General features: G+C 40.6%; 1 protein-coding gene across 1 annotated transcript in view; it reads left to right on the plus strand.

The window, feature by feature from the left end:
- The first annotated feature begins 536 nt into the window (after window positions 1-536).
- The window catches only part of OSBPL6 (oxysterol binding protein like 6), a 202,091-nt gene continuing 175,877 nt past the window's right edge, over window positions 537-26,750 (plus strand). The window contains exon 1 of the mRNA XM_087435435.1: window positions 537-669. The gene's annotated coding sequence lies outside the window, so the exon portion shown is untranslated. The remainder of the gene's footprint in view (window positions 670-26,750) is intronic.

The following is a 26,750-nucleotide window of genomic DNA, read 5'->3' on the forward strand; positions in this document are numbered from 1 at the left end:
CATAGGGGCTGGTGCCCAGGCTGCTGTGCCCTTCCGAATCCTCTCTCCCACGGTGCCCGGAGAGGCGGCGCTCCACGACCCGAGCGCTGGGGCCATTCGGGGCCACCCTTTGCGAACCGCGGCCGGCCCACCTCCGCTGGCCTGGGCGGGCGGGGTCGCTTCTATGGCGCTCAGGCCCGGGGATGTCCGTTGTGGGTCCCCACGGCGGTGATCTCAGGACCCCAGGGGTTCCCACGCGGGCCGAGCCGGGGTGAGCCCAGGCAGTGGGACGCCGCGCATCGCCGGCCTGGCGCGCCCGGCTCGCGGCTCCCCCGGCGGCGCAGTGAGGGGTGCGCGGCAAGGCGGGCGCGCAGCGGGAGCACCTGCTGCCCGCGGCTCCACTCCCGCCCCGCCAGCCAGCGGGAGCCGGGGGCGGGGAGCCCGGAGCGCCGCCCCGCCCGCGCGCCCCGCCCGTGGGAGAGGAGGGGCTGCGGCGCGGCGGACCACTGGAGGCGCAGCACCGCCGCCGCTGTCGGTGCTGGAGACCGCGGCTCGGCGCAGGCGGCGTCCGCGCCTCGCTCCACGGCCAGCCCGCTCGCCCGCCGGGGCCGTCTCCCGCCTCCCGCCGCCGCCGCCGCCGCCGCTGACGCCGCCGCCGCAGAATTGGCGGCGCCGCTGCTCGCCTTCCAGGTAGGAGTCCTAGCTGCAGAGGGGACCGCTGGAGCCGCCACGACGGTCCCCGCACCGCGGCCCGGGGGCATTGTGCGCGTCCGGAGGGCCGAGGACCCTGAGGGACGCGCGAGTGTGCAGCCGGCTTTGGGTCCCCGAGGCATCGCAGCCTTCCCGGGGCTCCGCTGGCCGGATAGCCCGGGAGGCGGGGGCGGTGGTGCCAGTCCGGCCCGCGGCCGAGGTGGGAGGGGGCGTGTGGGTCACGGTCCCCGCTCGCCGCCCTCCCTTCCCCCTCGTTGTCGGGGAATTCCGGCCGCCTGCCTCTGGCGCCCGCGGTCCCCCGCGCCGCCCGGCGCCCGGGCTCCCGCAGGCTGCTGGGGATTGACGCTGGGGCCGGGAGAGGGACTGATGTAATTGTCGGCGGAGGACCGACCCGGCGCGGGAGAGAGTGCCCGCGCCCGCTCCAGCTCACGCCTACGCCGCACCTTTCAGGGGATCCGGGAGGCCGAGAGGAGCGGCTGGGGAAGTTGTGCAGTGGGTTTTATTGTGCGCGTGCACTGCGGACTGCCCTAGCCGGGCACCCCTGCCCACTCACTGCTGGCGCCCCTGCAGCAGCCTTCCCTGCAGCCTTCGTCCACATCCCCGGCCACGGCCGAGTCTGCCTTCCTTGGTTCAGATTGGGACAGGGTTTGCATTGCAGTCAAGACGTGCTTCCCCTGCATCAAGCCGGGAGCTGCCCGCACATCTTGTCGCCGGGGATGCTGGGGGAGGAGGGGATGGGAGACCTGGGGAGGAAGCCGGGAAGAAGTAATGACACCAGCACATTTTTCTTAAGCCTCTACTCTATGTAGACGCAACTGCATGACACCTTTTAAGCTGTTTTTGAAAGTTAGGACCAGATACTGATTTTGTGGCCATTCTCTGAGATACCTGAACGGTAGCTTAAACATAGAGAACTAAAGCCGGGGAAAGCATTACATAATGGACATGAAGCAAATGACAGGAAACTAAGTGAACCCACTGGGTTTCCAGATTGTTTCTTTCTCCCAGATGTAAAGTCTCACAGGCTTTTTCTCTATAAAAATTTGCATTTTAAAATCGCTGGACTGGTTTTTAGCAAATTGTATATTGTATTCAGTTGTGATTTTTTCCCAAATAACAAAATAATTTTTTCTTGAACATTTTTTCTTAAATTTAAAAATTGCATGCTAACGGATACTTGAATATCACAGAGCTGATTGATAAATGTGTTCTTTCTTCAAAGGTAAAATTTAAAAATATCCCATCTTAATATCATTAACTTTGTTTTCCTCTTGGTTTTCTTTTTTTTCTCCCCCTCCTTTGTTTTTTTGGAAGCATTTTTACAGTTTTAGGTACTGCAAGCTCACAATGTTGATAGTCCTATCGAATGCTACAGCATTGCAGATACAAAGACTAATAATAAATGAAACAGAAGACCTCACAGTAACTCAGAGAGAGCAGAGTTCCCAAGGTCAAAGGGAAGCTGCAGTGTAACTGGCTATAATCACCTACAGAGAATATGCATAGCCCTCATTGGATTATAAGGAAGGCCCTGACTGGTGGAATATTAGTCCTATTATTCTTTTACCCCTGGATTTCATGTGTTTCCCTCTAAAAATATTTTTTTTCCTCAAAATAGAAACAGAATATTTTGAAATTAAAATCTTGGCTTTTAGAAAGTCTAAAAATCCTGTTTTTGCTCATATTTTCAGTTTTGGTGTTGATAACTCAATTATACATTCAGTGGATGGATTCCTTTTGGGATTTCAAATTATGATGGTTTATCAGATGTCTCTTGGTTATAGTATAATGTGATTCTGTTGGACTTTTACAGGATTGCATAATACAAGTTTTCTTGTCTCTAGATTGCTTTAACCTTATGGTGACTTTACTCCAAGAAGAAAGGTAAACAACTTCCAAGATGAAGTGTTTGTGGCTGGAGGTGTGTAGTACCACTGCAGAAATAGAACTAGGTTAATGCATAAGTAAATGAAAGTTTGATGTGACTTTATTCATGAAACTGTTAGACTAGGGAGAAGATTTAAATTTTATTAAAATGCCTTGGTTAAGTAGCATTCAGTAATCATTCAGTGGATAATTACTTATTGAGCCCCTCTGTTCAAGACACTGGTCTAAACATGTGGGAAACACAAATAAAAATAAAAAGACGTCCCTGCCCTCAAGAGTTGTAGTCTAGTTCTGGAGGATAAGGCATGAATTCTCAAAAGTGCGATTTTTTTTTTTTCCACTGCAAATGTTAACTAATAATTATAATACTTTTTTCAGTCTGTTTTTAATTTTTTTTAAAAAAAAGGTCTCTTGCTATCTGTTGACTTCTGGAACTTTTTTTTCCCCACTCAACATAATGTCGCTAAGATTCGTCCACTTCGTGTGTAGCTGTAGTTCATTTCACTTGCACTGCTGCACAACATGTCATTACGTGTCCATAACACAGTGTGTTTCCCGGTTCTCCTGCCGATGGCCTTTAATTTTTTTCATTTTTAAAAATATTGCAGAGTGCTACTTCGATCATTCTTATTTACTGGGGCGCATGTGCAAGTTTTTCTCTTGGTAAATACCAAGGTTTAGAATTGTTGATTTGTAAGGTGTGTGAATATTCAACTTACTAGATATTGTCAAATTATTTTCCCACATTGTTGTGCTAATTTACACAAGCCAGGGAAACAAGCAAACACAAATCATCAAATACAAACACGCATTTTTATATATATAATGTGTGTGTGTGTGTGTGTTGAAATACACGTATTTTTTTAAAAAGCAAGAGAATGATGAACTTAAAACTTAGGATGGCAGTCATCTTTTGGGAGGACCAAGGGATGGCATGGGGAGGAACACATAGGTGGGTGTAAGTTATTGGTAATGATCTAGTTCTTGGGTTTGGTGGTAAGTTCATTGGTGGTGGTGATCATTATATTAAAAAAAAGAGAGTTATGCAGGGATCAGTGATAATTGAAAGTTCTAAGACAAAAGAAAATAAGGACAACACAGAGTCATCACAAGGCAGAATAAGCTGTTGTGCCAAAGCACCCACAAGGTGTCAGTTGAGGGGTGAGGAAGCAGTCCCTGTGTGTAGGCATGAGTTGCCAAGAGCTCATGGATAAGACTTGCAGGAAGGATGAACAGGAAGTGGCCTGGCTAAGAAGAGGAAGGCCATCTCCGACAGAGGAAATAATGTGAATGGAAGTGGAGGAAACCATGTGAAAATTCCATGTGAAAATTTCCAATTGTGAACCACTCTAAGGGTTTATAAACTAGTCTAGGGAACTAATGGATTTGGGGGACTTGGGGTGGGGAGAGAGGTCCAAGGCAGGGCCCCTAGTTAGCAGGCTGCTGACTGAGATGAGAGTTCTCCATTTGGAGAAAACTAAAAGGAAAGAACAGAGTTAAAAAGACACTGGGAGAAGAATCCAAGACTTACGATCCTAGATAAGAGGAGGAGGAAAGAGTGAAAGATGTTTGACTATAATTAAAAGAAACATAGAAGTTGCGGTGGGAGCTTTTAGTATGATTTAGACGTGTCGAATGTGGGGCAATCGATATACAAGCTCACGTTTGAAAACATGGGCGTGGAGCTGGCGGGCACTTAGGACACGCACACTGAAGAATGTGATCCTCTAATGATGTATCTGAGTGAGTGTGGAAGAGTGTGTGAGAGGGAATAATACAAATTCATTTGTATTATTTTTTTTACTAATGTAAATGAGGTAAATAAGTTCTGGGTTAAGGTGCTAAGAAGATGTTTCGGCATTGACCGTGAGGGAGGGTTCATGGAGTTGAGAGTGTGCTGGGGTCAAAGTCAGAAGGGATGGATCATATCCCACTTGACAGTTTACTAGTTGTATGTGATTTGGGGAAAAATAAGCAGATCCTCAGTTACAGCATCTCTAAAATGAAGATACTAATAGCCACATCATATGGGTGTAGGGAACAAGAGATGATTGAGGAACTGGAACCTTTAGGGGTGATGTTTGCTTTCATACTGTTTCTTATCTAATGTTGCAAGAGAATATAAAGTGCGTTTATATTCTCTAACGTATACCCTCTTGAAAAAGGTAAAGGGTTTGCAAACCTTTAAGTTCTCATCATTTTAATAAAGAGTTGCGGGTGCTTTCCTATGGGGACAAGAATAAGGCTATTGGTATTTCTTATGCTATTCTGGAATAAAATATAGTGTCATTTTGATTGAATATCATTTTAGCAGGCTATTTAATTTGTAAATATTGTGATAGGTTTTTAGCATTTTCTCATCATATTCTAAAATTCTTTTTCTGATTTTACTTATATTTCTTGACACCTTTTCATCATCTCTGACTTGACTTTCTCACTGATTTTGCATCAGCTGATATAGTAATTGGTGGCTGTATAGTTTTCTTCAAGAGACTCTGGTCCTCAATTGCCTTTCCCGGGCATAGTGATTTGGAGAACATCTTGCTGATAGTTCCAACAGCAGTTGAATGGAAATGTGGCAACATCTTTAATACAAAAAAAAAAAAAAAAAAAAAGACAGACCTCCCAAGGAAAAAATCTTTTTGCTTACCAATAAAATCAGAAGTTATCAAAAAAGTTCATAAGAGAGTAAAGGACTCTCTCTATAAGCCTCTATTATTCAGGGATGATTATCCACATCCCTTGCTTCAGCTATATGTTCCTTACTTTCCCTAAATAGATATAAGTGTTTAATGATTTGAAATACAGAGTGAACTTAGCAGCTTTTGTCAAGAAAAAGCACTAAAATTAATTTTAGGGATAACTGACATGCTGTACATGTCAGTTACTGAAATTGGTGGTCTGCTGTTCTGGTTTCTGGTTCTGAGTTTCCATGGACTTTGGAGGCAGTTCTGCATCCAGCCATTCAGTTACCAAACCCCTGGCCGATCACTTTCACAGAGAGGCGACCACTGTCTGTGGGTCTCATGTGGAGGTGGCATGGGCACATCAAGTGCCTTTCTTCTTCATTCAGCCAGGTTATTGAACACCTAGCATGTGCCAGATATTGTATTGGGTGCTGGGTCATAAACATGTCTGCCCTCAAAGGTCTACCCAGAACAGAGTCTACTAAAAACAAATCACCATTGAATATGTATGCATGTGTGTGGGGTGGATCTGGCTTGGGTTTTAGAATTTGCATGAAGTATCTATTTTTTCTTTTGTTCCCTAAACTTTTTCCAGATTTATGTTTAGACCTCCTTGAGTTGATAGTGCTATGGGAAAAAAATGCAGCCCTTGCAAAGAACAGTTACTTTAAATATAGTTCTATTTTATTGGTTTTTTAAAAGCAGAAGGCTTTAAAAGGACTTACTTGTGGTAAGTCCTTTTGTCATGAAGACACTTAAGTGTTATCAAATAGGAGAAAGACAGACGTCAGGGAAGGGATGGGTGAATTCAGATTTGTTAGGAGTGGAATATGACTTAGTGTTGAGTTGATTTTTAAAGGGAAAAATAGAAAATAGACAAAGGTGAATGGTTATTAAGAGATCTGACTTGGGTTGTTACAGAGACTTGAGTATATTGAATCATGATAATCTCAAGATGAAGTTTCTGGTGGGTTATATGAACCCATTCCCTTGTAAGTTTGCGTTCATTTACTTTGTGTGTGAGTGTAGTTTTTAAATGTAAATGTTAAATATATGTAAATTATAAGGATTATGTTAATGAGGTAGCGAATTATGGGAAAAAGAAAAGTCCAGTGACTCTTTCTGACAGTGGTTTGGCAGATTACTTGAAAGTAAAAACTACCCCGTGTGAGGTAATTTCATCTGATAGGGCCAGTGTCTCAGAAAATCTATATAGAAAGCTGACAAGGCAGAGTTAGAAAGGAGGCCACACACGTAGCTTAATACCCAGGACTATCTAAGGGATAACGGGGTTAGAGAGAGTGTTAAGTATGTAACTTAACTCTTAAACTTAAGTTGATGTAAGTAAATAGGTAACTAAGTTTAAGTAAGTAAACATAAGTTCAAACAAGCAAAAAACATTTAAGTAAAATATTGGCAGATTGTTATTTGAATATGTTTCACCAATATTGTGAGACTAAGTACAAAGAATTCATGATTAATACACAAGAATTATCTTCTTCTTTAGAAATGATGAATTATGTTTTTCTGTTCAGGAAAACCTATATGTTAATTTATAAAATATGTGAAGAAAATACCCATATGCTGGAATACTCATATTTGCTTGATGTGCTGATGCTTGAATGACCTTTATATTTGTAAGATGTTAGAGCTGAAAGGGGTTTAAAAAATCTTCTAGGCCAACCTCTCCCATTTTCCAGGTGAGAAAACTGAGGCCCAGACACTTACCCAGTGAGACATTAGCCCCATGTGCAAATGTAGCTAGGAGATAATGTGCCAAATAATTTACTTCTGTTGGTGGTAACAGGAAATAAAGCTCTTCCCTAAGTTATGGGTAGGTGAATGAGAAAATGAAACAATAGCAACCCCGCCAGTGGGATTTTATGCTTCCTTTCTATCATTCTCCTTGAATAGCTGGTGTAGAAAGTGAAATCATACATATATTTTAAAATTTTTTAGAGAAAAGGCTTTGTTTTCCAGGGTATGATGAGAGGAATAAACATTACAAATATCGTTATTTAACATTTTTTAGTGTTTGCTATTTTGATACCCATAGCTTTGTCTTGAACTCAATGGACAGGAAAGGATAGAGAAAGATTAAATTATCTTGTGCTAGATTCTTTTCTATCTCTTTTTCTTTGTCATTCTCTTTCCATGTACTAATATGAGAGAAAACCAAAGTGTAGAGGGAATTGAGTCAGGAATAGAATACTAACTTTTACTTCTTTATCTTGCATCTTATTGAGACAGTTCTCACTGTAGCTCTTTTTTTTTTTTTTTTAATAATTTTTTTATTTTTTCCCCCAAAGCGCCAGTAGATAGTTGTATGTCATAGCTGCACATCCTTCTAGTTGCTGTATGTGGGACGCGGCCTCAGCATGGCCGGAGAAGCGGTGCGTCGGTGCGTGCCCGGGGTCCAAACCCGGGCCGCCAGCAGCGGAGCGCGTGCACCCAACCGCTAAGCCACGGGGCCGGCCCTCACTGTAGCTCTTGAGACAGACCTATCCACCTTTTGAAAAGAGTGTAGAAGTAGGAGGAAGAACAACAGCAGTGTATTTTTAGAATCTTTTTCAAAAGTCAAACCTAAAATAAACCTGGCCTCGATTTCCAGCAATAGCTTTATTTCTCATCTCCTAAACCAGTGCTTAAGTTTTATCCTAAATTTGGAGAAGTTACTTTGATGTTTTTTATGCATAATACAATGTTGCCTCAAGTAACAAACTGTTATTAACTACTAAAGTTTGAAGAATAAGGTATCTAAAAGAACATTAAAATAAAATAATTTGTTTACATGTCTTTTCTGGAGATAAAGTCGAAAGTCTGATTTTATTTTAAATTAAGATAACATTTTTGGTTTCTGTTTATCTGTAGCAGCTAGACAAGCTTTTGCATATTCTCACCCCATCAGGCAGCAATCTGAACAGTTTTTGTTGTTTAATTTCCCTAGAATAGAAAAAGTAGCACAGTTTGAATGGCATGTTGATTATGAAAAGACATTAATGAAATTCTCTTTGATCTCAATAAACTTCAAATTGAAGCAGGAACTAGAAAAAGAATGTGATCTGCAAGGTAGGCCAAGCAAATGTAGGGCTCGTGTGAAACTCCAAGAAGAAAGCAAGGGAGAAGGAGAGAGCAAAATCCACAAGAGCTCAGGATCACGGAATAGGAAGGCCAGGGAGGGAAGTCGATGGATATTATATCCCAGCTTGTCTTCCAGTCTCATTTCAAAAAGTGCCAACAAAGGAAATAAAAGTGTGAACTGAAGCCTTACGGAGATCAGATATTATGGGAGATGTCTGTCTCTACACTTAAAAAAAAGGAAAGCTTTTAAACATCTTGAAGAATACAGAAGGCATGAGATAAAAGATTGGTACATTAAACTCCATTTAAGTAAAGATAGTATGTGTCACAGGCAGAAGATAAACATTACCACACCTAGAAGAAACTATTTATAACATGTATCAATTAAGGTAACTCCTTAATATCCAAGGAGCTTCTGTGTATCAATAAGAAAAATGACAGTCGAATAGAAAAAGGGGCACAGGAGATGAACAAACAGTTCACAGAAAAGGAATTACAAATGGCACTTACAAATGTGAAATTATGCTCAACTCACGATAAGAGAAATACCATTTAAAATTGTTTAGCTATTAAATTGGCAAAGATCTTGATGTTTGTTAATGCCTTATGGTGGCAGGGCTTTGGGGAAACTGACAGGCTCAAACATTATTGGGAGGGGTACAAAATGGCACAGCATCAATGGATAGCAATTTGGAATACTGCCAAAATTAAAAAATTCACCTACCTTCTTGTCCCAGGAAATCTAAGAAATTTTTCTACAGATACACTTGTACGTTGCAAAATGAATTTGTACAGAGACATCCATTGCAGCATTGTCTGTAATGACAAAAGATTTTAATCCTTTAAGAGCTAAATATCCATCAATATGGGATTGGCTAAATAAATTAGGAGCAGAAAAAAAACTAGATAGCTATTAAAAAGAACGAGATCATTCTGTATTTGCTGATGTGGAATGATCTCTAAGATATAATAAGGGAACAAATCAAGGTGCAGAGTAGTATATGGCCATTGGTGTTAAATATGAGTTTATAAATATGTGTTTATGCTAGGAACTGTAAAGACTATCTCTGGAAGGTGACAAAAAAAAAACTGGTAACAGTGATTGCCCCTGGGGAAGAGAAGTGGGTGGTTGGGGTCAGGATGGAAAGGACACCTATTTAGTACACTTATTTAGTAACACCCGATACTGCCGTTTGAATTTTTTTTTTTTTTTGTGAGGAAGATCAGCCCTGAGCTAACATCCGATGCCAGTCCTCCTCTTTTTTGCTGAGGAAGATTGACCCTGGGCTAACATCTGTACACATCTTCCTCTAATTTATATGGGACGCCGCCAGAGCATGGCTTGACAAGTGGTGCGTTGGTGCGCGCCGTGATCTGAACCTGCGAACCCAGGGCCGCGAAAGTGAAGCACACGCACTTGACCACTACACCACCGGGCCGGCCCCCTGGTTTGAATTTTTAAATATGTGAACATATTATCTATTCAAACCAAGATAATTTTTAAATTTCTTGAGGGTCACTTGTACTGATTAAGAATGTTGAGTAGAAGTTGTAACTAGTAGCATTCCTTTGTAAGGTTGGGGCCCATTCTGTGTGGATATAAGAACATGGTAGTTGCCATAATGACTCACCCTCACTGCTACCCTGACAGGCTCAAGTTCAAGAGGAGGGAAACTGGAAGCAGTTGCCCTTTGGGGCAAAGTTGGCACACGTTGGTTCTCTGCAGTTGCCTTGCCTTTGCCACTATGTTCCCAGCTAACTGGTCTTACTGGGAGGGAGACCCAAGGGACATTGATTAGGACCAGGATGCGGATGAGAGTTCAGGGAGAACAGACATTGAAGAAGGTGATGGCAGAAGCCTGAGGCTGGGAGAGCACAGAAATAGAGATGCTATTAATTGCTACTCCAACTTCATCAGGTGTAGCTCACAGTGGTAAAATAGAGAAAAATGTGATTTTATGGGTCACAAGCTTGAGATCTGCTGCTACCCCTGAGGTTTGGTATGGTGTCTAGGAATCTACATTTTTTAAAAGTGTCCTTGATTTGGGAGCCTGTTCTGGAACTTACTATCTCTTCACTCTGTGTGGGTCATAGATAAGATTATTCCCTTCATCCCTTGAAATATCCCTTCCCTGGAATATATTTTTATAATTACTTCCAAAACCACTTATGATTTTCTGCTCTTAAACACATGCTTTTATAAGAGTGTTTCATTGTGCTTTGCCTTCCTAGAGCCCACAAAGGGGTTCCAAATATTAAGGTACAGAATAGTAAGGAGGAGGAAGCCGAAGTAGCAACTGAATGGTTCGTGGGTCATAGCTTTGGGAGGAGTAATTACGTGCTGATATGAATTTAATAAGCAATAATATGAATAATTATGAGTTATACTGAGGAAAAGGAAAAACTTGGTGACAATCCGAGATATTGTGCTGCAAAATAATTTTCCTAAAAAGAAATAAAAATAGTTTAATTATCATCATTAATACATGTTTATTCAAGTTAATAGACATAGCCCTTCATTTGGAATTGGTAATTTTTTTTTTTTTTTTTTTGGTGTGGAAATTGGCCCTGAGCTAACATCTGTTGCTAATCTTCCTCTTTTTGCTTGAGGAAGATTGTCTCTGAGCTAACATCTGTGCCAGTCTTCCTCTATTTTGTACATGGGATGCCACCACAGCATGGCTTGAGGAGCAGTGTGTAGGTCCGAGCCCAGCATCTGAACCCATGAACCCTGAGCTGCCAAAGCAGAGTGTGCAAACTCAACCGCTACACCACCGGGCTGGCCTCTTGGAATTGGTAATGTTAAAGCGGAAATGACACTGACTAATTATACAGGGGGAAAATGTTGCACCAGTCTCTTTCTTTTAACCTCTGAGTGTGGTTAGGATTAAATATGTATCCTAATAAATGAATCAAGTAAATAATATGCATTCCTTTTCCCTGTGGAAGTTCTGATATTTTAGTAGCTAGGTTCTCTATCAAACAAGTTTATTTGGAAACTGGGAGGAATAGGCAGCAGCCTCATAGTGGCGTGCCACAAGAAGCTTTTGGTGTCAAAGTGGGGTGACTTGAAGAGCAAAGAATGGTAGAGGTGGATGGGGAAAGGTCAGAGAAGCTCTGTCTCACAGAAGAAGAGACACTGGAATGCCTTGTGGAGGATGTGTGGCAGTATCTGGAAGACCCTTTCCACAACTTTCCAGGGCTGTTGAAATTTCAGGATGCATTTGAGCCTTAACTAGTGTATCTAATTCCTAATGGGATTTGGGGAGCAGGTTTAAGCTGACATGAATGGACATTTAACTGCATTTCTTTAAGAGATTCAGTAGCGTATATTGAATACATGTGTACATGGTATTGTGCTAAACTGTTTCTCCTCCTTGCTGCACATTCAACTGCTTTTTTTTTTAATATATCCCTCTTTGAAAATAGCTTGCCAACTTGTGGTGCTGTTTATCACAATACACTCTTTTCGGAGCAGCAGTTTATATTTGACAGGAAGAGCCCTGGAGTAGGTTTCGTGGACAGCTTCTCCAGCTTCTCCACTTGTTAAGCAGCTGACTCTGGGCCAGTAACCTCTGGGAGCCCATCTGATCAATGAGGGTAAAACGGTGGTTGTTGGAATGATCCCATTTCACATTAGTATGTGAAAACACTTAGAGAACTATTAAGTCCTGTGTAGATGGGAAGTATGATTATTAATCATTGTTAAATTCCCATTTACGTAGAATCCAAATAACCAGAAAACCAAAATAACTGTATTTTTTCTGTAGACTTGTCCAGAGATAACTGATTTAATGCTAACCTGCCCTGTTTCACTATAAATTCAGAATTGACTTGGAAATCAAATACCAATTACAATTTTATTATATTCAGTAGTTTTTTTTTAATGGTCAACGGTATGGTTCTTTGAAAATTAATTTATTATTATGTGGAAAGTTTAAGTAGAAAATTCCAATTTCTGACCAGTTTGGGGTAAAACAGGCGTCAATCACCAAGGTCAACCCATCTCTGGCTCCTTCCACCAGTGCTGCCCTTCCTTCTCCCCACCCAGTGGCTTTTTGTCCCCTTTCAGCCCCCATTGCCTGGCCATTGTCCTTTCCACACCCAGGTCCCTCTCTCCCATTGCTTCTGCTGGCCCCCTCGCACCTCATCATTCACAAAACCCCACGGCAGTCACTGTCCCCTGCAACTCCACACTTCTTGTTCCCCTGTTCCACTGTGTGTCTTCCTTTGGTTGCCTCCTTGTATATTTTGTCTTCCCAAGCAGAGGAGGAGCTCCTTTTTTTAGGGCCAGGCCTCTTTACTGTTCCTTTCTGTCTTTAAAGCTCCTTAGGTGTCCCCTCTGTTGGACATTTGGTTGCTTCCCTCAGAGTGCACTTCCCTGCTCCGTGGCTCTTCATTTTTCTGTCCCACAAGTGACACTCACCCCCATTAAACATGAACTTTCCCTCCTTTGTTTTAAACCTTTTCTTAAAAGTGGAAATCTCTGTAGAATTTTTTACTCACGTAAAGAATTGCACATAGAGACCCCAACAACAGAGAGCCCCTAAAGAGATGCTAGTGACTCAAGACTAAGAATGTCTATTATTATTCACGTCTGTAGTACAGATGACTTTGGCTGTGGGGCAGCGCTAATTGCTCCTTTACCAAATAATCCCAGAATTCTTCTCGTTTGACTCCTAACTGGCTTTTTTCTTGAAGATCTTTTGCTTTCTCCTTCCATTAGCCAGCAGGCTTCTGACACCTGTGCTGCCTTCCATGAGATGAGCCTTCTATCCTGACACATAGAGAATGTTGGTTCAAAAAGTAATTTTACTGCAGCCACATCTTTGAAGTAGTAAGTGAGGAATGCTTTTTGCCTCTCATTTTACTGAAGCTGTTTTTCCTTAGCTCAGTGTTTCATTTTCCGGATAGTTAAGATGGTTCGAAGTCTCACTCAGTGCTAGATAAATCTGGTATTAGACTTTGTTTTAGATTACAGGAGGGTTTATAGTTGCTCCAAATATTGGAAATGAATTATCATTCTGATATTCTTTAATCCTATCATCTTTTTCAGGATCATTAATTTATTTGGCAAAATATTTCTTGGGCATCTACTATGTGCCAGGCTCTGTGCATTGAAGTCAGAAAAGGCCCCTGCCCTCATGGAACTGACATTCTAATGAAGGGAGACAATCAGTAAAGGTACATTGCTGGGGCTGGTCCGGTGGCATACCAGTTAAGTTTGCGCGCTCCACTTCAGCAGCCTGGAGTTCACAGGTTCGGATCCCGGGTGCAGACCTATGCACCGCTTATCGAGCCATGCTGTGGCGGCGTCCCATATAAAGTAGAGGAAGATGGGCACGGATGTTAGCCCAGGGCCAGTCTTCCTCAGCAAAAAGGGGGATTGGCAACGGATGTTAGCTCAGGGCTAATCTTCCTCACACACACAAAAAAGTACATTGCTGTTTTAGATACTATTAAGAACTATGGGGAAATAAGAATGACTGATGGGGCATGAGCAGTTGGTGGTGGGTTTATTAGTTTCCTAGGGCTGCCATAACAAAGCACCGTGAACTGGGTGGCTTAAAACAATAGAAATGTGTTATCTCACAGCACTGGAGGCTAGAAGTCCAAAATCAAGACGGAGACTTCCTTGCCTCTTCCGCCTTCTGGCAGCCCCAGGAGTTCATTTTCTTGGGGTAGCGTAACTCCAATCTCTGCCTCCTTCTACACTTGACCTTTTTTCTGTGTCAGTGCGTCTCCTCTTCATGTAACAACACCAGTCATAAGGGCCGACCCTATGCCAGTATGACCTCATCTTAACTACCTTGCAACAGCCCTGTTTCCAAGTGAGGTCACTTCTGGGGTGTTGGGAGTTAGGACTTCAGCATATCTTTTGGGGGGACACAGTTCAGCCCATAACAGTGGGCTTCTTTGGGTGGACTGGCCAAGCAAGGCATTACTAGGTGGAGACATTTGAGCTGAGCATGAATAATGGGAAGGGGCAGGTTGTGGAAAAATCTGGGTGCAGATCCTTTCCTGGTTGAGGGAAGAGCACGTGCCAGGACTCGGGGAATGAGCCTGGTGGAGACTAAGATACGTACATTAGGCTTTACACTCCTAAAAAGGGCAGAAAAATGCCTGGTTCGGCAGGTTGCTTTTATAGTTAAAGTCAATAGGATTTTACTTCTGAGCACTCCTGGATGTTTTTACTTTTAGTCAGGCAAAGACCAAAACAATTTTTCTCTAAAAATTAACTGCTGAGAAACCAGGTCTACCAGCAGTGGCTAATCACATTTTAAGAATTTTGTTGATTAAAAGTTCACTTTGCATTTTAATAGTAGAATTCTCCATCGATGTATTTGAGTGAATTAACGTAAAAGCTTTAAGTATAACAATATCTGAGAATTAAGCAGACTTTGTAATAGGAGAGATTATTTTCTAGTGGTAAGAAAGTAATTAAGGCTAAATATAGCCTTTAAAAACCTAACATCGTATATTAAATTGTCATTTTCAACAAGATTGTAACAATATTGTGGTTGTCCTCTGTGACACCTAGTGCTAAGTAGCATTAGTGTGATTTATGTTATAAATTTATGAAAATTCTTAGTTATGTTGAATTTAAAAATTTATACAGAATACAGAAAAATGTATATGGAAATAAAAATTTCCCAGGATAGTCAAGAAGATTTCATGTTAGACTGGTAGCACCTTTTAGCATTCAGAAGTAGGATAAGGTAACTTAAAATATTGTAATATTTAATGCGAAATTGACATTATGAAATATGCATTAGTAGATTGTATATGTGTACTTTAGCCAGAATTTTGATGTAGTTAATACAGATGTATTTGTTTATATTACAGAAAAAATATATTACTTATGAATAACAATCTTCTGTAAAAAGTTCTAAATGAGTTCAAATATGCTGACGTAAAATTAGATTTTTATAGTAATTGACTATTTAGGTAAGGCTTAGGATTACAAGCACAGAGTGAGGCCAAGGCTGCCTGAGTTCAAATCCTGGCTTCACTTTGTCCAGTTGTGTAACCTTGAATAAGTCATTTAACCCTCTTCTGCCTTAGTTACCTCATTCATAAAATGGGAGATATAAAAATAGTACCTAACACATAGGGTTGTTGGGAGGATAGAGTGAGTTAATGCAGATAAGTTTCTTAGAGTGGGCATGTAGTGAGCGCTATATAATAGCTGTTATTATTTTTAGCATGTTAATTGAAAATTAGGTATATTAGTATTCATTAATTGGAAAATTTACTATATAAAATGTAAATACATTCATAATGTCTTTTATGCCTTGTTACAAATCAAAAGCTAATTTGACAGAGATAAGAAAATTGTCAAGAGTATTTGCAAGGCTCTGTTTTAATGTTAATCTGTTAAAAGTATTTTATATGCTTACCTACTTAGTTACTTATAGCAATGATTATGTTCAAGAGATTTTGTTAAGTCTTAAGGGAGAAAGAAAGATGATTAAGCTGTCGATCCTGCTCTCAAGAATCTGCCCATTCAACAGGGGAGATAAGACATACTTAGTATAATGTGAACTGTAATGAGGTAAGTGTCACACCAAGAATGTGATTTAGTGCTGTGAGAGCCTCTGGAAGCATCTCAGGAGGTTTTGTGGGGAAGTGGGGCATGGGTAAAAATTTAGGAACTGATGACATTTTCAGGGGATGGGAAGAATAGAGGAGAATTCTGAAATAGAGAAGGAATAGTTTGATAAATAGGCGAAAGACCGAGAATCATCTCCCCAAGTCGAGAAAAGAGAATTTCTAGGAAGAGAAATGGGCTATCACAAATATTACAGAAGAGTCAAGGGGAATGAGGATTGAAGAAAGATCTTGAAAAGTATTCCCTCCTCATGCTCCTTGTGGCCGGAGAGATTTTGTTGGGGATTCTTTGGCTTTTCTTTTTTTTTTTTTTTTTTTTTGTGAGGGGGATCAGCCCTGAGCTAACATCTGATGCTGATCCTCCTCTTTTAACTGAGGAAGATTGGCCCTGAGCTAACATCTGTGCCCGTCTTCCTCCAGTTTATATGGGACACCGCCACAGCATGGCTCAACAAGCAGTGTGTTGGTGCGCGCCCAGGATCTGAACCGGGGAACCCTGGGCTGCCACAGCGGAGCGCGCGCACGTAACCCCTTGCGCCACCAGGCCGGCCACTATTTGGCTTTTCTTTTTTTTTTTTTTGTGAGGAGATCAGCCCTATGCTAACATATGCCATGTTTTTTTTGCTGAGGAAAACTAGCCCTGGGCTAACATCCATGTCCATCTTCCTCCACTTTATATGGGACGCCGCCACAGCATGGCTTGACAAGCAGTGCGTCAGTGCACGCCTGGGATCTGAACCGGTGAACCCCGGGCCACCGCAGCAGAGTGCGGGCACTTAACTGCTTGTGCCACTGGGCCAGCCCCTCTTTGGCTTTTCTTGACGAAAGAACACATAACAGAATTTCTGGGACATGGCCTATAACTGAAAAAGCATCAGGTCAGGTAAGATGTATTCTGTTTATTTTGATGAAATTCAAACATAGTGAAATTTCTAGGAGTTTTTTGTTTTTTAAAACTCCTTAAAGAGCACTTTTTGTTTGGTGAGGAAGATTGGCCCTGAACTAATATCTGTTGCCAATCTTCCTCTTTTTGCTAAGGAAGATTGTCCCTGAGCTCACATCTGTGCCTATCTTCCTCTATTTTTTATGTGGGATGCCACCACAGCATGGCTTGATGAGCAGTGTGTATGTCCGTGCCCAGGATCCGAACCCGCGAACCCGGGGCCACCAAAGCGGAGCATGCGAACTTAACCACTACACCGCTGGGCTAGCTCCCTGAAAGAGCACTTTTAAGACTAGCCACCATTCTTTTAGCATTTTTTGTCTTCAAAGCATTCTACTAAACATTTGAGATGATTATCCTCTCATTTAAAGCCTTTGAGCTGCTCTTGCAATAGATATTGATACCTCCATTTTACAGACGAGGAAGCTGTGGTCCACAGAGGAGGTGACAAGCTTACAATCTGTCTGTAGTAAGTTACAAAGCTCGATTGCAACCCAGCCTGTCTGGCCCTGAAGCCTGGACTCTGAACCAATTTTAGATAGTAATTGTTTAGTGACTTGAAAACATTTTAGAGGCAGAATTGTTAAGACCCAGCCTTCACTGATGACCAGCCACACTGGCCTCCTTGCTGTTCCTTAAATAAACCTGGGTTGTTGTCACTGCAGAGTCTTGGCACTTGTTCTTTTTCTTTCTTTAGAACACTCTTCCCCCGTGCTTTGCCTGATGGGCTCCTCCTCGCCTTTCCTGTGTGAGCTCAAGTGTCAGAGAGGCCTTCTCTAGCGCTCCACTAAAGTACGTCCATCACTGCCCAGTGCATCCCAGTCTGAGAACGTCTTCTTCCTTATGTGTTTATCTGTTGTTGTTTGTCTCCCAGTTTTTGCTGTGTTCCTGGGACAGATGCTGTGTTCCTAGTTCGTGATGAGTGCTCAATAAATATTTGTGGAATGAATCAATGCGTAATATCTCAAAGATACAGGATTTTAGTAATCGGTGATATTTTTCAGGTTTATGGAGATGTTAGAAGTGTCAGTTCATATCACTGATTGTTCCTTTCCTATTTAATGTATATGCCTTTCCCAATAACTTGAAATTAAAAACTGGGTGAAATTTTAGAGGAAAGTCCTAAAAATTTCTCCTGTATTTAAAGTGATACAAGTTCATTGTACAAAAATTTGCAAACATAGAAAAGTATATTTTAAAATCTTCTATAATACTGCTTCTGGAAGCTAACTTCTAATGTTTGGATATATTCCTTCAATTCTTTACAAATTACTTTCTTTTACTCAACAACATATCATGATTATTTCTTGTGCCATTTATTATTCACCTAAATTTAATCTTTTAAATAGACTTTTTTTTAAGAGCATTTTTAGATTCACAGCAAAATTGTACAGAGATTTCCCATATACTCCCTTCTCCAAACAAGCCCAGCCTCCAGTATGAACACCTAGCACCAGAATGGTACATTTGTTACAATCACTGAACCCACATTGACACATCATCATCACCCAAACTCCATACTTTACATCAGGGTTCACTTTTGGTGTTGTATATTCCGTGGGTTTTGACAAATGTGTAATGACATGTATCCACCATCATAGTATCTTACAGGGTAGTTTCACTGCCCTAAAAATCCTCTGTGTTCCACCTATTCATCCCTCCCTCCCCCCAACCCCTGGCAACCACTGATCTTTTTACTGTCTCTATAGCTAAACTTAATTTTTAATGGGTATATAATATTCCATCTTATGTACGTGACATGTTTTACTTAATTCTGTTTGGACAGTTAGGTGGCTTTTTGGTATTATAAATAACCTGATGCATGGCATTGTATATATATTTTTATTTACAATTCTGATTATTCCCTAGAATGGCCAGATTAAGGATTAAGGGATATGAACACTTTAAGGCCTTTGTTACTTATTGTCTAACAGTTCAGCCCTTCAGCCTTTTTTTTTAAACTATTTTTCACTCCCACTAAGAAGGTAGGAGAGGGCTTAGTAAAAAGAATTGTCCTATTAGCTGTGCAAATGTAGACACAATAATAATAGCTGATGCATGTGCAGTTTACTACGTGTCAAGCATTGTTTTAAGCACTGTACTTGAATTAACTCATTTAATTTTCACAATAATGCTATTGGTTAGTACTGTGATTAGCTCCATTTTAAAGATGAGAAAACCAAGGCACAAAGAGGTTAAGTAACTTGCCCAAGTGATTTCCTTAGCTGTAATATGGGAATACTATTAGGACCAAACTCTTGGGTTGTTGTGTCGAGTGTTCTGTGCTCTTCTGGCCTGTAGTGACAACTCATCAAATGTCACCAGTCGTATCAGGGAGTCACCGCTGTTATAGAAATGGTGGCATCAAAGACATGACAACTAAAATGACCACAGAGAATTTAATTGACTCTTAGTTTTTCAGTTAGTGGATAAATATTCAAATAGAAATTTCCTTCAAATTCAACTTTGTCTAACTCACTAGGCATTCAGTGCACTGTTGGTGTTTAGTAACTATTACTTAATGACAGTTTATGAATGTTTTTATTTTCTGAGAGGAAATTGGGTGTAGCGTATGTCCATTGGATGCTTTGGGTTCTTAACTCTGGCTTTGCTGTCTTCAGTGTATAAATACTATCTGGCAGATAGTAAAATATGACCAAAGTTGTTAATCTCGATTGAGGATTAAAAGAACCATCAACATAAAACCCAATTTCTAAAATCAAATGAGAGCTTCCATGTGTCAGTATGTAAAGGCAGCATTTTAATTTTGGGCTTTACAGTGGAGATTCTGCTTTAAACAAATAACAGTAAGCTTTCTTTTCCCTTCTCTCTGCTCCTCTCCCCCATATCCCACGATTACCCCTCCACGCAATATTTCTGTTGATTTGCTCCTAAGGATGCTTGTGTATTTGCTGCTAGGTGTTTTTCTGGGTCTCTTAAGAAGAAGGCACCTGATTTTACTGCCTAGGTTTGGGGCTGTATCCTGTGGCTCCCTGGCTCACTGGAATGTCGAGTCTTCAACCTTTCGCTGCCTTTGAGTGACTGCTCAGATGTCATGGGGAGCCTCAGGGGGACTGATAACTATTAAGGGCTGTTTTTTATTTTCACTTGTTAAATCCCCAAAACTAATGCTATTAAGGAGCTTATCATAGAGATAGAAAGCTCTCTCTGTTCATCTTTTTAACTCCCACATCACATAGCCTTGTACATAGTGGGCATTCAGTGAGTGTTGCTGAATGTACAATTTTTGTTAATTGATTCATATAAAATTACACTGTACATTGTTTGCTATTTAGAAATGCTAATTATAGGTTTGTTGCGTTTGTATTTTTACTCTAATCTTTGGGAGCACTGAAGAAAAAACTTGTAGAGGTTTTTTTTTTAAACTGTAAAGGAAAACACATATTTGGATAAAGCAGTGCTGTACTACTATTCTCAAATGTCCCTTATAGGGTAGCTAACTGATAATTATTTGTTTCTCTATGTAAGAAATATTTTTAAAAAATACTTTGAGAAGAATGCCTAATTATTCTTGCGAGCCCTCATCATGAGAAATGAGGAGGTTTAGTGATTCCACTTTTCAAAGCCAAGAATAAAGTAAACAAAGGTTAAAATGGATTTCTTTAAATTGGAGCTGCTGGGGCTTTTTAGTTGCTTCTTTTTGATTTAAAACAGGCCACTTGACATTACTCTGCAAAGCAATAACTTATGAGTTAAATGAAAGTAAGGTTCTGTTTCTTCAGGCACTTTAAAAACCTACCCACAAATCATGATGTGACTTTCTTCCTTTCTCCTCTGCTGGCATCCTCTGATGACTGTACTTAAAACAGGACATTAGTAATCTCTTTTTGAGAGTGGTGGGAGAATGTTGTCCCTGACAAATTAGTTCATACATCTGCCCCCAAGTTTTAGTTTAAATATGCTACACAGATGATAATATCGCATCTAAAATTACTTTGTGCCAGAATGTATTATTGTGAGGGAAGGGGGAGTGTTACTTGATGATTTTACGCTATTTTTCATAATTCCTTGGAATTTTGTTTCTAAAATTGATGGATTTTCTTTAGGAATTCCAGAAAGCTTTTAGAGAAATATTCCTAAAATTGTATATTTTATAAATGTATATTATGATTTTATTGAGGATTAAGATTAAATTCATCTTTCTGATTTGAAGATAGTTAAGAATCATTGTTAGTACTCTGTCTAAAGAAAATATTGGTAGGCAGTATTGGGAGTTGGCACTTGGTAGGCAACTGATTTTCATAAAATCAGAATGACAATTTGAGAGGGAAAGAGTGGCCATCCTTCAAAATGATGGTTCTTTTGGGATTACTTTGAGAATATTTTGTGACAAACAGATGCCTGGAGTATGTCATTATATTTTCTTAGTGTCTCAATACTTAAGACTTAACTAGCACATTAGCCTTTCCAGCATTATCTGGGTCACAGGAAGGGTCTTAGAAATCATCTGTTTTACCTCTCTTATTGTGTAGATGAGGAAACTGAGCTTCTGAGAGGTTGAGTTAGGTGTCCAAGCCAGTATAGTAGACTTGTACTGACCATCACATGCCTCTGGCTACCTAACCGTCCTAACCTGGTGCATTATCCACAGTAGGGTTGATTTGCAAATATGTGTACAGATATAGAGAAAATGCTGATGGGACCAATAGTATTCTTTTTCATCCTGAGAAATCTGTCTGCAGGTCAGGGTTCATGGCTGCTCTTACATATGCTTGTTACTGCAGTTATAGTGCCTTTTCAGATATGAGATGAGCTTTAAAATCAATTCACATTGTAGGCACATATGTCTTAGTTCGGGCTGCTATAGTCAAGTACCGTAGGCTGGTGGCTTGTAAACAACAGAAATTTATTTTTCGAAAAGTTCTGGTCGCTGAAAGTCTCAGATCAGGGTACCAGCATGGTAGGGTTCTGGTGAGGACGCTCTTCCAAGTTGTAGACTTCTCGTGTCCTCACGTGGCAGAAAGAGGGAGAGATACCTCTCTGGGGTCCCTTTTTTGAGGGCACTAATCTCATTCAGGGGGCCTCCACCCTCATGACCTAATTATCTCCTAGGGCCCCACCTCCTAATACTGTCACCTTGAGAGTAGGATTTCAACATATGAATTTTGGAGGAAACAAACTTTTAGTCCATAGCATTGCTCCTTAGTAAAAATTTGTTGAATAAATGAATGAGCCATTTAGAAAAAGCAATTTTTTGGGAATCGCAGAATCCAGATAGAGTTTGGATCACAGTTATTAAGCAACCATTCCAATGGGGCACTGCAGAGGTGCTTAGTGTGCAGGAACCTTATAATAGTATACTTTCATTTCTGTGCTCCCAACCTTTGTGCTGCTGTTGTCATGTTTAACTTTACATATGCTATAAACCCCATATTACATTGTAATCATTTTTTTAACAGTTATCTTTTAAAGAGATTTATATAATAATTAAAAAAATCTTATCTAGCCATCTACTTACCATTTATGGTGCCCTTTATGCCTTTTTGTAGAACCATATTTACATCTGGAGTCATTTTCCTTCTGCGTAAAGGACTTCCTTTAGCATTTCTTGCGTCTGACGTTGATGAATTCTTTCAGCTTTTGTGTGTCTGAAAATATCTTTATTTTGCCTTCAGGTTTTTTTTTTTTTTTTTTTTGGTGAGGAAGATTAGCCCTGAGCTAACATCTGTTGCCAATCCTTCTCTTTTTGCTGAGGAAGACTGGCTCTGGGCTAATATCCATGCCCATCTTCCTCTACTTTATATGGGACGCCACCAGAGCATGGCTTGATAAGCAGTGCGTAGGTCTGTGCCCAGGATCCAAACCATGAACCCTGGGCTGCTGAAGTGGAGCACGTGAACTTAACCACTATGCCACTGGGCCAGCCCCCTGCCTTCAGTTTTAAAAGCTATTTTTACTGGGTATAAAAATCTGAGTAGACTGTATTGTTTTCTCTCAGTACTTTAAAGGTGTTGCTTCCTGCTTGCATTGTTTCCACTGAGAAATCTGCTGTTATCCTTATCTTTGTGCATATTGTGTCCTTTTTTTCCCCTCTGGCTGCTTTGCAGATTTTCTCTTTATCACTGGTTTTGAGCAATTTGATTATGATTTGCCCTGATGTGGTTTTCTTCCTGTCTTATGCTTGGAGTTCATTGGGCTTCTTGGATCTGTGGGACTTTAGTCTTCAAGAAAGTTTGAAAATTTTCTGCCATTATTTCTTTCTTTCTTTCTTTTTTGTTAGGAAGATTGGCCCTGGGCTAACATCCATGGCCATCTTCCTCCACTTTATATGGGATGCTGCCACAGTATGGCTTGACAAGCAGTGCATCGGTGCGCACCCTGGATCTGAACCCCGGGCTGCCGCAGTGGAGCACGCGCACTTAACCACTATGCTACCAGGCTGGCCCCTCGGCCATTATTTCTTAAAAAATTTTTTTCTATCCCATCTCCACTCTCCTTTCGTTTGGGAGACTCTGTTTACCAGTGTATTAGACTGCTTGAAGTTGTCCCACAGCTCACTCATACTCTGTTCATTTGAAAAAGTTCTCTTTTCTCTCTTTTTCACTTTGGATAGTTACTATTGCTATGTCTCCATGTTTAGTAATCTTTTCTTTGGCAATGTCTAAAATGTTAATCCCGTTCAGTGTATTTTTCATCTCAGACCTGGTAGTTTCATCTCTAGAAGTGGTATTTGGGTCTTTTGAAATATCTTCCATCTCTCTATTTAACTTTTGAACATACAGAATACAATTATAACTGTTTTAATGTCTTTGTCTGCTAAATCTAATATTTATCTCAGCTCTGGGTTAAGATTGATTATCTCCTCATTATAAGTCATATTTTCCTTCTTCTTTGTGTACCTGGTAATTTTTTATTGGACGCCAAATATTGTGAATTTTACCTTGTTGGTGCTGGATAGTTTTGAATTCCTATAAATATTCTTGAGCTTTGTTCTGTGGTGCAATTAATTTACTTGGAAGTAGTTTGATTCTTTTAGGTCTTCCTTTAAGATTTGTTAGGGGGGACTAGGGCAATGCTTAATTAAGGGCTAGTTATTCCCCAGTACTGGACAAGACCCTTCTGTGTACTTTATCCAGTGTCCCTTGAATCATGAAGTTTTCCAGTCTAGCAGGTGGGAGCAGGTTCTGTTCTTGATTCTGTGCGGGTGCTGCACTGTAATCTCTAATCCTTTCTGGCAATTCTTTCACCAGCCTCCTTAGTTTCCTTACACCCATGAGCAGGACTCAGCTGAACTCTTAAGGGGAACTCTGCACATCTCAGATTTCTCTCTCTGTGAAGCTCTCTCCTTTCTTTCAAACTATAGCTGCCTTGGTCTTCACGGACTCTCCACTCAGTAATCCTGCTGGTCCTTGACTGTATTGTCCCTCCCTGTGCCACGGCTGGAAACTCTCAAGGCAGTAAGCTGATACAATCTGAGGACTCACCTCACTTTCCTATCTTTCAGAGATCACTGTTTTCCATGGCCTGAAAGTGTCTTGAAAACCATTTCTTCATATGTTTTGACCACTTTTTGGCTGTTCCAGATAGGAAGTTAAATTTGGTCCTTGTTATATTCTCTTGGCCAGAAGTGGAGGTTCCCCTGGGATCTGTTGAAAGTGAGGAGACAGACAGAGGAGTGAAATAGAGGCCTTTAGGGGTTGTGGTAAAAGATTACATGGTCCTTGAGGTGAATGGGAAAGCCTGGCTGAGGTGGAAAGAGTTTCTCCAGCTATGGTCAGAAGCAACTGAGTGAGTTGGCTAGTGGTTTTATTGATTCATTGATTGATTGTTCTTGTTTAGCTAGTATTTGTTTGTTTGTTTAGTGCCTACTCTATGTCAGAGTCTTGACATAGATTATTTCTCATCCCCACAACAGGCCAGAAAGGTGTTATTGATAATCCTTCTCCACACCCTACCCAATCTTCCCCCCATCCTCAGCCCAGCCCTTCTCAATATCACAGATGAGAAAATACAAGTGTCAAGTGACTGTCAAAGACCTGCAGCTTGTAAATTGTATAATCAGACTTCGAACCCAGGTCCCTGTAGCTTCAAAACCAATTGGTCCATGCTGCTTTCTTTTTGCCAAGGTTGGGATTTGTGTTGAGTGACTGAGTGGGGAATTGAGAGTGCTAAAAAGGGAGAGTTGAAGCCACAACTCCCGATTAACTAGATCAGGAAAGGAGGGAGTCAAAGATGAAGGCTGATGGATGGGAAGAAAAAAGTTTCAGAGGCCTCAGGTCTCTGGTGTTGACAGTGGCTATAATGGCCTTAAGGAAACAAGGGAGCTTGTAGTTAACCCTGGATGTTGACAATGAAAGTGATGTGGGTGACAGAAGTCCCCAGAATTTTTTCTGATCTTCTGATTAATCTTGGATCTCTAATAACAGTTCCAGATTGATTGTAGATATGAGAAAAGTAAAACAACAATGCTTCTAGAAAAAAATAAGCAAAGATTGTTAAAGAAGACATAAAGAGTGCTCGTCATAAAAACAAAGATTGATAAATTAGACTGCATTAATGTTCTTTTCATCAAAAACGCTGGCAGAGAGCAAAAAAGCAAGCAACAGAGTAGGAGAAGATATTTCCAGTACACATATCTAAATCATTTTTAGATCAGTCACTTGGACAAATGAGAACTTACATGTAGTCACTTATTGAAACACTAAAATGTTTTACTCTTTCTATTGGAAATTCATTAACAAACATGATGGCTTTGTATATTTCCAGAATTGTTTGTCTAATCCTCTTAAGGGCATTATACCACTAAGCAGCACAGCTAAGTGTTTGATCAGTTTTAATTAGAATGATCATTTGTCACACTTTAGAAGCGTTTGGCTCTTGGCTATAGAAGTATCAAAGACTGGGCAAAGAAGTATTAATTCTGCCATCTTTTAAAGTTAAAACAATTGAGTCAGTATGTGACCTTCACCTATTCAAGCCTGTTTGGTATGCTGGTTAATTAGATTATACATCTAATTTTTTTCCAAAACAACTCTTTCTTTAATATAATATATGAAAGCCATACAATTAGGATGTATCTTATTGGCTATTTTGAGAAAGTCAGCATCTAATTTTTATCTTGTAGGCAGGATTAAAGTGTTTTCCAATTGGCAGAATGAAACAAAAAAGGATCCTTCTTGGGTTCGTGTATGGGTAAAAAGCTATTGCAAATTATGTCAACACAAAGGAAAGTGAGAACTCACAGATTGCTTAATATTGCATGGTCAGGGATTACCAAGTAAGACCTAGCACCAAGACTGAGTCCACAAGCTGCATGTGAAAATCAGTGTCATTACTTGATAGTTTTCTTCCATATACTGTAGACCAATGGGACAAAAAGAGCACAAAACTATGAAGCCATGGTAGTATAACCCATATACAGTCATGCGTTACTTAACAAGGGGGATACGTTCTGAGAAATTTCATCGTTAGGCATTTTCGTCGTTGTGTGAATATCACAGAGTATACTTACACAAATCTAGATAGTATAGCCTACTACACACCTAGGCTATATGGTACTAATCTCATGGGATCAGAATCGTATATCCAGTTCTTCGTTGACTGAAACATTGTTATGTGGCGCATGACGATACTTAATGATATTGTTATTCATCATTTCGTTTTCCAGGTGTGGAGAGTTAGAAAGTTTGATTCATGTTGAGTTGCTTACAGAAGGGTTTAATTCACTTACCAAAGGTTTAGTAACCTCTTTACCAACTCTCCTTTATAGGAGTTGGGTTTTTTTTTTAAATGAGAAAGTGATATAACCAGTGGGTCCCTGCATATAAAGGTGATCCTGTCTGGGTCCATCTGTGTATATGCACCTGTGTGTGCTGGCATAGTGGGGTAGT

Source organism: Ceratotherium simum, chromosome 9 (genome assembly GCF_057802395.1).
Source record: "Ceratotherium simum simum isolate JZ-2026a chromosome 9, ASM5780239v1, whole genome shotgun sequence".
Taxonomy (NCBI): Eukaryota; Metazoa; Chordata; class Mammalia; order Perissodactyla; family Rhinocerotidae; genus Ceratotherium; species Ceratotherium simum.